This window comes from Pinus tabuliformis, chromosome 4_2, assembly GCF_031772625.1.
Source record: "Pinus tabuliformis cultivar Carrire ecotype Pingquan chromosome 4_2, CPIR1, whole genome shotgun sequence".
NCBI classification, from domain to species: Eukaryota; Viridiplantae; Streptophyta; class Pinopsida; order Pinales; family Pinaceae; genus Pinus; species Pinus tabuliformis.
The window spans coordinates 47,310,206-47,325,250 of NC_142304.1; positions in this window are offsets into that span (position 1 = coordinate 47,310,206).

Below are 15,045 nucleotides of genomic sequence, written 5' to 3' on the forward strand. Positions count from 1 at the left end.
GATGAATATGTCTTATTATATGAGTTATTCAAGTGCTATGTAATGTTTGCTTGTTTGTGTATGCAGGCTTCAAGGAGAGGAGCTCATTTGGATCGAAGAGGCTTGGCCGCTACAAACAACATTGGACTAAAGGTAAGCCTTAAACACCTGGTTGCTTTTATTTTAAATGCATATTTAGGGAAAGATAGTGCTTGATTGTTTTGTTTGTCACTAGAAAAGCCTTAGTTTCTAGGGAGGTTGGTTTTGTCCGCAAAATTGACTCTTTCCACATGACAAAATGGCGACTCCATTGGGGAATCCATGGATTTGATTGATTTCTCTTTTGATTGATACTTTGATTTGAGAAACGTTGATTTCTTTCTAGTTTTTGACTGATTGACTATGAATTTGGGTAGAATAGCTTAGGATTGAGTTAATTTTTTATTTTTCTTGTTTTTGAGAGAAGTACGCACCCTTTGAGTTAAGAACAGTGCGTACCTGTACGCACTTCTGCTTTGCACACAGAGCGTGGCCGCACCTGTGCAAACGGGCTGCCTGCGTACCCTGTCAAAAGTTTAGAAAATTTCAATTTTTTCCTTTTTTACCTATTAGATCTTGTTTATAGCTTAGTTTTTGCTGCCCAGATCCACTGGTTACCTGTCAGAAGTTTTCATCTAGGCTTGTTTCATTAGCATCAAGGGTTTTAGTGAAGTTCATAGAAATTCTAGCCCTAGGTTTGATTTTTGTATTGGTCTTGTAGTGACTCTGGATTTAGAAGTTGTAGAAACCTTGGATATCCCTGGTCCTTTTAGTCTTATTAGGAGTTAGACCATTCATAAAATCCACCTTTGTTTGAGAAACCTACCGTTGTGTTGTCTCTTTGCGGAATTTCGAGAAGGCTTGTTTGTTAAGCTGTGAATTTCATTCTTAAGAAAAAGAACAAGAGCTTTTTGTTTTTGTTTTTGACTGATTTATGATTCTGCATGAATTAGTCCTTGGTTGAATTATAACTGAGTAAAACAACCTGGAATTTTATTTTGTAGGCTTTTACCTCATTGGATTTGCTTTTAGGTAAATTTCTCTTAGATTTTCATAGATCTTAAAATTGATTTTTGTTAAGTAGTTTTACATGCTTTGTTAAAATAGGAAAAATACAAAATCTCTTTTGAAGAAAGTTTGTTTTAGTAGCATTTGAAGTCTTTGAAAAAGAGAAAGGAAGTTTTCGTGAAATAATTAGTGGTCTTGTGTTGTGTGCTTTGGAAAAGATAAAGAGATTTTTTCTTTGATTTTCATTGCTAAGAAAGTTGTCTTTATAAATTTTGCATTCTCCAACTCTCTTAGCTAGGGAATTCATTGAAAAGGAAAGATTGTTTTGTTTCATCCTAGGTGCATCTTTTTAGTGGATTTGAGTCGAGTCTACACATCATAAGTTTCATCTCCGCTACCTTTTGTCCTAAAGAAAAGCCATAAAAATAACGCTTAAAGTAAAATTAACTTAGTAACTTTTTATTTACTAGGGCTCTGATACACCAACATAGATTAGGCTAGTGTCTTGGAGTAGGAGAGTAATTAACTCTCCAAGACAGTAAAAACAAACAAGTAGCTTATCTTGTGGTAGGATAAATCCAATTGTTACATTTATGCTCTGGGAAAGCTCCTCTTAAAAGAGAAGCACGAGATCGTGTCTGAACCAGTGAGGGGATCAATCCTCCTTCATTGGGAACGATGCCAGATATGCACGTACTACAAACGGTAAACCTCGGATTAACCATTGTCGAGGAGCCTGGGGTCACTTGTCGGTAAACCTTGGATTATTGTCAAGGAGCCAGCAAGGGGATTAAGCTTGTTACTCTGTCCTTGCGTGCATATCGGATCGTAGACTGTTCCCCCAGGTATATTTGTTGCTGTTGGTGACCTTAGTGACTATTATCTTTAGGTTTCTTCCTAAGGTGACGGTGGAGGGAAGATCCCACTGTACCTGGAGCAGACGTCGGCTAGACTCACTTGGATTTTCTGGGGGGTTCACTTCACTCGAGACGGTTATTAGTGGAGGAACTTGTGCCAGTCTATTCATTAAGCAGGTTGCCGGGGTAACTGTTCCACCTGCCATTTCTGTATTGAACTCTACGATGTTGGATTTCATCACCAACTAGCGTTTTCAGTACGGAAAGTTACTGTTTGTGTGTGGTTTGACGCCCTAGATTCTTTAGGCGTGTGATTCGAATTTGTTTGGTTCTTTAGAGACTTTAGGCGGTTTGCTTTGAGATTTTACTTTGTTTGCGTGTGCAGTAGTTAAAAGTTTTTAGCTGTGGCTGAATTACCAAGACAGTCCCGTAGACTTCGGGGCCAGTCTCCTGAGGTTGTAACCGTGGCTGATTTGTTGAGGAAGTCCCGTAGACTTCGGGGCCAACCTCCTGAAGAAGTCCTGAGCCATTACGAAGGTTTGAAAGTCCTCGTAACTCCTAGTGGCAGTAAAGTTGGGTCACCTGAAGAAGGAGAGTCTTCGTTGGTTGTTCATCCTGATTACCAAACTCTAGAAATAGGTTATAATCCTGAAGCTATTTCGGTTTTCAAACTTGCTGGTAGCTTTTCATCTACTAGTGATATAGGCGAAGAAACTGAGATATCTGAACTTCTTACTCCAACATCGGGGTTTGTCTCTCCAACTTCTAGTGCTTCTAATTCACCTAGGGTAGAAAGAGTAATCACCGAAAATCTTCCTTCTGGTTTGATAGCTATTGAAGAACTTGCTCTGGAAGAAGAAATAGGCATCCTTATCCCTGAAAATCAACCTGTTATTGATCTAAGGGAGCGTGAATCAATTTTTTACAGTCCACCTAGAAGTACTACTTGGTATCTTTCTTTAACTAATTATTTGGAAAACTCAGTGTTAAGTTTTTAACCACCCTGTGCTCCTTATCATCCTAGAGGTCTTTATACTCCTGTAAATATGTCTGGTCAGTCATCCATGTTTACTCAATCGCCTGAATCCTTTTTGTACGGCGGTCCTTCTGTTCCCTCTGGGTATCAGTCACTTTCTGGTACTTTTGCGGGAGCATCTCCTCAACCCATTGAACATGGGTTATTAACTGGAAACAATCGTAATAAGCCGTTGAGAGTAGAAGACATTCTTATGATGTCAGGGTCTATTCCAAATTCTCAACTTCAAGGTGGCCAGTTGCCGCCTGGGGGGCAGCCTCAATTAATGCCTGGGGGGCAACCTCAAGGTACGTAATTTGCATCTGGGGGTCAACCTCAAGGACAGTACGTGCCTACGGTGCATTACGTTCCTCAAGGTCAACCCCAGACTCAATATGTACCCCAAGGTCAACCCCAGTATCAATTTATACCTCAAGGTCAACCCCAGTATCAGTACATGCCTCAAGGGTATCTACCCCAAGGTCAGTACTCGAACCAAGGTTTCCAACCACCCCAAGGTCAATCTTATGTTCAAGGAACGGGAAATGTACCTGTCAATTATCAATCCTACCCTCAACCCTGTTTTGGATCTCAATATTCTCAACCTGTTATGGGTCAGTACCCCGGAATGAACATAGTGTGGGATCCATCGCAAATTCAACAGGTGTTGCAACCAAATGTACAGTTGTCATCTCAAACTGGACAACCCTTAGTTTCTGGTTCACCCCAGCAACCAGTCTAGTCTAATATTCAAACTTCTGTACCTTCGGTAGTTTCTCAGTCTGGGCCTACTGCGCCTCGTACTCCATCTCAAACGACTGCTGCAACTGCCGCAACATCTGTTCAATCTACCCCATCTACTTCTGGAGTATCGATAGCTCTGGTTTCTACTGTTCCTGTATCTACTCCTCTGACATCTTTACCATCGTCTGGATCCACGATTCAAGCTACGATTCATATGGCTGTAGGACAACCTGGTTTGAGTACGGTTGTCACAAGTCAACCACAATTCACTTATCAACCGTACCAGGGACAGTACCAATTCGGTCCTGTTGTCCAGCAGCCAGTTTATCAGTATCAACCGTATCCTGGGTACACTTATCAACAACCACAACAACCCCAGTACGGTCTGGTTAATCCTGGTTTTCCAGGAGGATACAATATCCCGAACGCGATTATTATTCCTAGTTATCCTGGATGTCCTCCTCCTGGGGCTGGTCTCATGACCCAGAGTTTTAGGGATCCTAATTGGTAGCTACCGTTTATCGCAACTTTGGACTTACCAGACTTGTTGTGCCTAACGAATGATCCAATTAATTATCTTCCGTTTTGGCCGCCAATGCCGAATAAGTTTCCCAGTGACATTCCCAAGTTCGAAGGTAAATCTGGAGAGGACCCATCGAACCATGTGATGACTTACCACCTCTGGTGTGCCTCTAATTCCATCTCGGATGATTCGATCTGCTTACGTCTTTTCCAGCGCACTCTCATTGGTCTTGCGGCCAAGTGGTATATTGAGTTACCACGGGCCTCTTTTTATAATTTTAGCCAGTTAGCTACCTCGTTTTTAACTCATTTTCAGTTGCCGGTCAGATATGATAATGGCACAAAGTTACTAACTTCATTAAAGCAATCGACGTCCACGTATATTTCCGATCATATTCATGAATGGAGACGTCGAAGGCGGTTAGTGAAAGTTTTTATCCTAGACCAGATCTTAGCTGAATGGTTTGTTAAATCATTGTTACCGAAGATTACTGAAGACGTAGCTAAGGCCGGAGTAGTTACTGAGGAGCAAGTGATTGCTCAAGCACAGTACCTTGACTTAGTTTATACTCAGTCAGGTACGTTACATGAAAAAATCCCAGATCTTCCCAAGGGGAATCAAATAGTTGTTGCTCCGTTAGGGTCTCATGCTGCTGATGGCATGATTGGTACGGTGAGCACTAAAAGCAAGAAGAAATCCTCCAAGAATTCTTCTCCTATCATAACCTTGCCTGATTCCCCGATAGGAGATTCTTCTGCAGAGGTTTCCGTTGATTTTCACGTTGTAGAATCATCTACGGCTAAATCAAAATCCGGTGGGAAGAAGAAAGGGAAGAAGAAGAATAAAGTAGACAAAACTCCAAAGGAGAAAACTGAAAAATTGGAAACCAATGACGAAAAACGCAAACCTCGATATCCTTGTCTTATTTGTGAAGAGGAACACTTTACAAGAGACTATCCACATCGAGCAGAGGTTGCGAAGATTGTCAAAGGTTCCCAAACTCCTGCTGTTTTGAAGGATCCATTTCCAAAACAAGATAGCAAGATGATAGGTTGTTCCTCGAGTGCCAATGAAGAACCCATATTAATTATGTCCCATGTAAGGATTGCGACTCGATCGCAAGATTATGGTAGTAAAAGTCCTATTGATGGAAAAGAAGCAGAATCTTCTCATTCTAATCCATCAACCTCAGCTCCCGGTTCCGATCCACTACAGATCGAGAAGCCTAATCCAGACTTAGTAATCAAACCGCCCGCCAAGGGTATACTTCGAAAGTCTGCTTTCAATCCACATGCGAGAGCGGCCCAGAATTATAACATTGTTGAGGACTTAGCTGTTTCACCCTCAGCAATGTCGGCTTTGGAAGTGCTGCAATCATGCCCAGCACAGCGTAACTTACTTTTGTCGGCTATAGGAGCTGTTGATGTTCAGGACCCGAACCTAATAATCTTTGATCTAGAAAACAGTACACCGCGTTTGCCTCATCAAATGGCTTTCCAGATCCCAGTGATAGTAAAAAACAGGGCTATTCATCGGACTGTAATTGATGAGGGAGCTTCAACGTGTATTATGTCGATACAGTGTTGGAGATCACTTGGTTCTCCTTCACTAAATCAATCCCCGACAATTCTTAAGGCCTTTGATGGCTGTCAGTTTCATCCTTTTGGCATTCTACAGGATTTTCCTATAGGGGTTGAAGGAAAAACCATTAGTCTAGATGTGGAGGTGGTTGATGCCCTTCTAGACTACAACCTTCTCTTGGGTCGAAGTTGGTCTTATGTTATGACAGTGGTCGTTTCATCGGTCTTCCGAGTAATAAAGTTCCCACATAATGGAAAGATCGTAACAATAGACCAGCTGGCTTACTTTTCATACGACCCAGCCTCTTCAGGGAGTATTCAACATGTCGGTAAAAAGACTATCCCATATAAGGATGTTGGAGTAGGATTAGTTAAAGATGCCGGTTTACTGGGAACTTTTCCTTTTCCTCCAATCAACGCATCATCTTCATTTGCAACCATTCATATGATTACATCAGACACTATTTTTTATGACGATCCTTGGATCGTTCCTTCTGAATCTGAAACAGACTCATTTGGTAATTTTATGCCATTGAGTCCATATGAAATTGCCTATGAAGCAGTGCAGTCTTTTACTGACCCGTGTTCAACCGAAAAAGACTTAATGAATGTGGTCTGTGAGGAATCACTTTTCACATCAACCTTGGATTTAACTACGTTTTCTGAACTTGTTCACTCTGATGAGAAAATTCGTGAAATCCTATGTGTAGATGATTTACCATGGGAAGATCTCCATCACAGATCTTCGTTTTTACCTGAGGATGATCGTTTTGAAAATGATTTATCATCAATATTTACGACTGAATATGTCAAGGAACCTCAGAATCCAATGAAACATCCCGATTCAGAGTTAAATTTGGGAAACATCTCTCGAACTATTCCCATTGACATTTCGATTAAGCCTGGAATTGTTGAGAACATTCATATAGGTGCCTCATGTACAGACGACGAAATTCAAACATACAAGGCCCTATTTCAAGAATTCCGCGATGTGTTTGGCTGGTCCTATGAGGAAATGCCAGGAATTGATCCCGCGATTGTTGTTCATGAGATCAAGACTTACCCGGACACTAAACCCGTCCGGCAACGTTTGCGTCAGATTCACCCAAGAAAAGTTGCTGCAATTAAAGCAGAAGTTGAAAAACTGTTGAAAGCATGTTTCATTTATCTGATCCCATTAACGGATTGGGTATCGAATATTGTTCCGGTTAACAAAAAACAGGGAACAATAAGAATATGCATCGATTATAGGGACATTAATCGAGCTTGTCCAAAGGACAACTACCCAACTCCCTATATTGATCAAATCATTGATGATTGTGCCGACAACGAAATATTTTCCTTTATGGACGGTTTTTCCAGATACAATCAAATCAATATTCTACCTGTTGATCAACCGAAAACAACTTTCATTTGTCCATGGGGAACATTTTCTTATTGTAAATTAACTTTTGGGCTCAAGAATGCCGGAGCAACTTTTCAAAGGGCGATGTCTTATGCGTTTCATGACATCAAACACATTGTGCAACCGTATCTCGATGATTTTCCTTCTCATTCATTGCATCGAGTTGATCACCTCGTTCACTTACGTGTAATCTTCATGACGTGTAGGCATTATCGTATTCGGTTGAACCCACACAAATGTGTCTTCTGTATAGAAACAGGTCGGTTACTGGGATTTGTAGTTTCGAAAGCCGGCATTCACGTTGATCCCTCAAAGGTCGAAGCTATTATCAATTTTCCTCCTCCTTCGAGTCTTCGCCAACTCTAAAGTTTGCAGGGGAAAGCAAACATTTTACGATGATCTAACTATGCTGAGGTTACAAAGGGTTCTACACGGTTGTTGAAACAGAACGCTCAATTCTCTTGGGAAGAGATAGCTCAGAAATCTTTTGATGCACTCAAGCACGCGTTGACCCATGCACCGTTATTGCATCCTCCCAACTACAACCAGGATTACTTTTTATATCTCGTTGCCTCCCATTCCACCATTGGAATGGTCTTAGTTCAGGAAGATGAATTCGGAACAGAACATGTGATATATTACCTTAGTCGGACGTTAAATCCAACTGAGCTAAAATACTCACATGTGGAGAAATTGGCATTGGCAGCCGTTCAAGTTGTCCAACGTTTTCGTCACTACATTTTACTACGTAAAACTATAGTCATTTCTGATTGCAACCCTATGATCTACATTTTGACCAAACAATTGCTAGGGGGCAAGTACTCTAAATGGATTGTTATCCTGCAGGAGTTCGACTTGGAGTTTGAGAAATCTAAGTCTAAGAAATCTTTAGTTTTTGCAGAGTTAATGTGTGACTTCCCGCGTGCTGACCCGGAAAATGTGGCGGAGGAGCCCATTGCGGATGAATCTTTGTTTCTAATCAGCACTTTAGATCTATGGTATGGGGATATCATTGTCTATCTCCAGACCAATCCTTTCGGCCCGAAAATTCGGAACGTTGGAAAATTCGGTTCCAGTCCCAACAATACAAAATTATTGGAGATACTCTTTATCGCCGTGGGGCAGACTCTATTTTTCGACGTTGCTTAACTCACGAAGAGGCTGAAAGGGTTCTAAATGACTGTCACTCTAGAGCGTGTGGCGGTCATATGTCTGGGTATGCCATAGCCCAAAACATATTGCGTGCTGGCTACTTCTGGCCGTCCTTGTTTAAATATTGTATTACTGCGGTCCGAAAATGCCACAATTGTCAAGTGTTTGATCGAAAGATGCGCGCTCCACCTGCTCCTCTCCACCCTATAATTTCTGTTGGTCCTTTTTCCAAATTGGGTATCGATTTTATTACATGTAACCCTCACTCGGCCGGGGGGCATACGTATATCATCCTTGCGGTAGATTATTTTACTAAGTGGGCCGAGGCGATGCCTACATTCGAGGTGGATGGAAAGACAGCTGCAATTTTCGTGTTCAATCATATAATTGCTAGGTTTGGTGTCCCATAAGTGATAATCACTGACCATGGATGCCATTTTCGAAACGTTATGATGACAGAACTTACAGGCCAGCTTGGTTTGCGTCACGATAGTTCAACTCCTTATTATCCACAAGCGAATGGTCTGGTTGAGTCCATCAACAAAGTTTTAGTTATCATGATCCGACGAATCATTGGTATTCATCGGTCGAATTGGCACAACATGTTATTTTCAGCGCTTTGGGCGTACTCAACCTCAGTGAAAACATCAACAGGGTTCACTCCTTTCCAACTAGTTTATGGTTTGGAAGCTGTGCTACCCATTGAATGTGAAATCCCATCACTGCAAATGGCCATCGAGTTACTTCCAGCTACTTCCGAAGAGGAAAAGCGTTTATTATACTTAGCTCAATTAGATGAGAATCGACGTGATGCTGCATTGGCAATCGAGACTCACGCAAAACGTATGAAAGCTCAGTATGATCGAAATGTGACCCCTCGAAATTTTTCGGAAGGAGACCTAGTGTTATTGTATGATCAAGCTAATGATAAATTAGGTGCTGGAAAATTCGTTCCTATGTGGCATGGGCCCTATATTGTCAAGCGAAGGCTAGCAAAAGGGGCCTATGAATTGGTAGACTTTGACGGGGACTCTTTAGGTAAACCCATAAATGGTCTTTACTTGAAGAGGTATTATGCCTAAAAGATGGGTATGGATAATTTTTAGTTAGGTTAGTTTTTCTTTCTAGCTGGTGTGTTTGTTAGTTTAGACAGTGTGCTTAACTTAGAGAGTGTGTTTTCGTTGTTATTTCTGCTTATCTTGGTTTGCTTAGAGAATGTGTTTTCGTCGTTATTTCTGCTTATCTTGGTTTTACTCTTGATGTTGCAGATGTCGATGCCTCTCCAAACATACATTGGTTTCGCTGATGGTGCTTGTCGTAGTACACAGAATATCTCTTCCGCAGCTTGGGTTATATATTTGCCCTCTAACGAGTTAGTATATATGCATGGGGTGAGCCTCGGTCAAACAACGAACAACATTGCCGAATACAGTGAAGTGATTGAGTTATTGTCTGAATCTATTTCATTTGGGATTCAGAGTTTGATAGTGAGGTTAGATTCTGAACTCATTGTATTACAGCTTAATAGAGTGTATGCCATTAGAAATCCAGTGTTATTAAGGTTATTTTTGAGGGTGCGTCTCTTGGAACGTGAGTTTGATTATATTGAATATCAGCATATTCCAAGGTCTTTAAATACATTAGCAGATGCAATTGCTTCTCGAATGTTAAATAGACATTTGCAATAATCATACATGTAAATTTAAAACCATTCCATAACATGATTTACAAGATAAACCGGTAATAATGATATGTATATATAGAAGTGTGTCAAAAAATACATCGTCTTTGATCATAGGTTGAAAAACACCTTATGATCGGCAAAAATGATAAGTACAAAAAACCAAAATGTCACATGTGTCTACAAAACGACCATCCAATCACTGGTGATGATCTCTATATGACACCACTGTACGGACCACCCTAGACAAGAACCTCCTAAAAGGTCCTGGGACCCTAACTACATAGCGCTGAAGCCTAATTGGAATGTCATCTATGGTAGTCTCTGGTATATCTACTGTAAGACGCTCCAGGTCACTTTCCAACTCAGCCAAAGTCTCTGTGGCCTCGTCCTGTGGGGTCGGTGCCGCTGCAGCTGGTAGTCTCCTCTCGTAAGGCCGAAGATTGGCTGGACATCGTGGGCCTACATCTGCATTTTGAAAATTATTACTATCAGTTTTGAGACAATATAAAACAAACAAAAATAATAGATAGTTTAAAAAACTTGTGAAAATGAAGTTACCTGTATCATCCCATTGTTCTCTCGGAGGAAGAACCATGTCCGGATCTCCACGAAAATCAACTCTGGCATAAGGAAAATCTTGTATAGCAAAGACCTGGTTTTCTAACCAGCGAAAGTACTCCGGAGTAAATCAGACGCCCTCTGTCCCCTCATCAGGATGACGGTCCATAACCGCAACCCATCGCATCAATTTGGGCTCTCGAGGAAGCCCAACCTCAACAGTGAGCTGTTGTGGGATCAGCATTGGAACCCTCTCTAAGCCAAAACTCACAACTAAAGCCCCATAACCAAAGGTCTTTAGCTATCCGTTTTTGGCTCTAGTCAGTTGGCCTTTTACATTGGCCAACACAGCATCACACCAGTTGAAAATGGTACCTCGATAGCAATCAACTGCCATCCGCATCTGGGATCCAGTGGAAATGTGTAAAGTGGCAGCCCCGTAAAGCCTGGTAACTGTAAAGGAAATCACAATAAGTTCAGGACGGGATATAGTTTTGATTTCTATCCCCTTCTCCTGAGACTGAGTGTTACACCACTCTAGTCGGAGACTAGCGACAGACTGGCCACCTAGCCTAGTCCCGAACAGAGTCAAGTGTTCGCGTCTCTTGGGCATTCTCTGAGAAAGTAGATATCTGCCGATTCCATCTCAAGCTGGTGCCCTCCAATATAAAAACACTGGTCCTGAATGTTCCATCTTTCTACCAGCCACTCTAGAAAGCTCACTTGGGCCCTCATGCCAGGTATGGCCCAATATTTATAAAGGCCGCATGACTTCAAAGCATCAATTGAAGATTGATGATTAATGGCGGCCAAATCAACATCTTCGTGCTCTCTCTCGAGCCAATCGAGCATGGTGAACAATCTACATGCCACAAAACATCCATTAGATTCCATAAAATCAAAAAAATTTGGTCCATTTTGGAGAATTTAGGTTTTAAAAACTCGTTGCGCGGGGTACGCACCCCACCTTTAGGAACAGAGCGTAGGTACGCAGGGTCCCTGAAGGCAGGGTGTGGACCCCTGACATTTTTCCAACTGAGAAAATGTCGGGGTCCGCGGGTCCCTAGTGTGGCACCTGTGTACCCCGAGAGGCGGTTTTTGAAACCACAAAACCTCCCAAAAATGAAATCTGGGGCCTAAAAAAGAATTCTAAACGGATGAAATTGAAGAGGAGGATGTTGTAGATTACCTGAAAGAGATGGTGTTCGATTTAGACGGTCGGATTCTCCGCAATGTCCACGGGAAGTTTCTTGCCAAAAGCCCTTTTTCTCTCCTCAAATAGTAAAATGGTAAAAATGAATTGGTAAAAGCCCTTTTTATAGGTTTTTTTGGGTAAATAAATGATAAATTTGTTTATTTTTCACCATGAAAAGGTATTTTTCAAAGTATTTTTATCTATCTTCAATAGGTATGAGTAATGTGTTGGTTTTTGTGCAGGATAAAGGATTTTCAGGGAAAATTGTCATTTTTTACAAAAAAAAACATCAGAGTCATCTTTAAGCTCTTTTCTGACTCCTAAAATGTGAAAAGATTGCTGAGTTTTCTTTTTAGCTCGTTAAAACGGAATTAAAAAGACGGTCCTCTTACAACCCTTTTCTGACCGTAAAAACATGAAAAGATTGCCAGATTTTTGTCGTTTCAAATTCGATATTGGAAATAAAACGACGTGTCCTTGATCGCTTTATACTTTTCAGATCAGAGACACTAATCATGAAAGTACTCCTTGGTCGTAAAGATCAAGCTGTTCTCTCAAGTATTATTTTATACTTTTTCGGGCTTGGGAGAAACAAATTTACAAAAAAGGTCAACCCTGGAGTCTTCTTAAGTTTTTCAGACTTTCTAAAATTGAAAAACGCCGAGTTTCTCCTACACTGGACTCGTTAAAATTTCACAGTAAAGGACCTGTTCGATTACAAACAGGAACGGACCACTCGTTCTTAGGGTTCAAATCTAAACTAAGTTGGACTCATCCGAAGGATGAGCTTATAATCAAGCAAATGTTATCCTCCTCAAGCTTGTAAAAAATAAAGAGGTACTTGCCAGAAATGGTGGGGGAAAAGAGAGCAAAATGAACCTATTTGTTATACTTTGTCTCGAAAAATCCTTATCACCACTCTTGAACACGACACTTTTCATTCACCTGGGTTGGGAAATACTTTGCCTAACAGTTGATTAAACCACATTGAAAGTCTTCAGCCGGTTTCCGAGTATTAACTTTGGGACAATTGTCACCAAACCATCTGTAGTGTCGTTATGTGTTCAAGAGGAGTCTTGCAAATAAACCATTCATCTGCAAAATATCTGTCATCCATCTTGACCATCCCTGAGTCAGTCCTTGCAACTAAATTTCTTCAACTTGATCTATGATTTCGTGTTGTGGGCTTGCCTACGACAGATCGCTTTCTATCGACATCAGCACATTATCTAGAAAGATGATCTAGGAATCATCAATACCTTGAAATCTGCATGCCTCAATGGTAGGTTTCTCACCTTTGACGACAGGTTACATCAATGACCCTCGATCAAGGGATTCTGTGACATGTTCGACATCAACACATTCATTCACATCTCATGGATTGTACTGAGTACTTTGAGAGCCATTGACATCACTGGTGGTTTCTCTCACACTTGTTAACAGTTTACATCATTAACTGGTAATCAAGTGGTTTCTACCATGTTCGACATCAACTCATTTATTCGCATGGATAGAATCGTACTATTTCGGGAAGCGGAAATGAAGACCCTGGATCTAGTTTCCGCCATCCAGGCTGTGAGGAGTTTTGTATTCATTATACAGTAGACTAATTATAAACAGAAGACTGCGTCCATACTGTGTCTACATGTGTCTATGATTATGATGTATTACGAAATCATTCCTATATCAGAGCAGTAGTTAGTTTGTTAGTTAAGTTTTTGATCTGAGTATGGGAATGCCTACCTCAGCAATGATATGAACTCATATATCTATTTTGTGTTGAATATTTGCAGGTTACAACTGGGATCTCCACAAGATAATCCTCGAAATGATAAAGTGCTTCACCCTTCCTAGATGATATAAAACCCTAATCTACTACAGACCTCGCACTTTAGGGGGCAATCTGTTACACTAAAATTTGTCACCATGACTATTTGCAGTCAGTATGGTTCCATCAATAACCATACTGTCCTCCTTGGCAAGTCTTATACCTCTACTCCTCATGTCAAACTCCAAAAAAGAGAGAAAGCCTTTAAAAAATCAATATAACTCTGGTTCTGCACTTTCTCTTGCTCTTACCTGCGGGCCCGCACCTCAAGTACATAATACCTGCGTACTTGTACGCTCTGTCTATAAAGGGATGGGTGCGTACCCCTGTAAAAGTCAAAAGGTGCAAGTTTTACTTCAAAAAACTTACTTTCGGTTGATTCTAGAGCATTCTAGAAGATGGTTTGACGTGGATTGAGCGCCTCCAGATGGTTCATGCATCCCAATGAAAGAGGAACTTATCCCATGAAGAGGGTAGCTATCCCTTTGAAAGAGGGGCGTATCCCATTGATGGTGGACCTGTTTAACTTCCTCCAAAGCATTATAAATACAGGCATTGGGCCAGAGGCAAAGGAGGTTGAAAGCTGAACATTCCTAAGGGTAGATGCTGCTGAAATTAGGACTCCCTTATAGAGCTTGAGAGGAGAGATCACATTCCTTTCTTAGCTTCATTTGGAAGTGGGTGAGCTGATCAAAGTAGAGGAGAACTCTTGCTGGACCCTGGGAGGGACCTGCACAACACCAAGGCATTGGTTGTAAGGTTTCTTTTGTTTCCAATTAATACAATTAAGTTCATTTTTCTCAACAAGTTGTTATATATAATTTGTTTCATAAACTCCTTGGTCTTTATGATGAATATGTCTTATTATATGAGTTATTCAGGTGCTATGTAATTGTCACACGGAAAGAGTCATTAGTGCGGACACAACCGACCTTCCTAGAAGCCTAAGACTTTCTAGTGACAAACAAGACAAATAAGAGCAATCCTTCCCTAAATATGCTTTTATAATATGAGAAATCAAGTGTTTAGATCCTACCTGTAATCCAACGCTATTGTAGTAGTCCAGCTTCATTGATCCGAACGAGCTCCTCCTTCCCTTCGAAACCTGCATTCACTAACAATCAAACGATTAAATAGCACCTGAATATCACATAAAATAAAACATATTTAACATATAGACCAAGGAGTATATGAAACAACTCATAAATAACAAATTGTTGAGAAGAATGGACTAATTTGTATTAAAAGGTAACAAAAGGAACCATTACAACCTGAGCCTTGGTGTTGTGCAAGCTCCTCCCAGGGTCCACAAGAGTTCTCCTTTACTCTGATCAGCTCACCCACCTCCCAATGGAAACAAGCAAAGATGGTATTCTCTCCTCACAAGCTTCTACAAAGAAGTCCTAATTCCAGCAGCATCTACCCTTAGGAATGTTCAGCTTTCAACCTCCCCTCCCTTTGGCCCAATTCCTGTATTT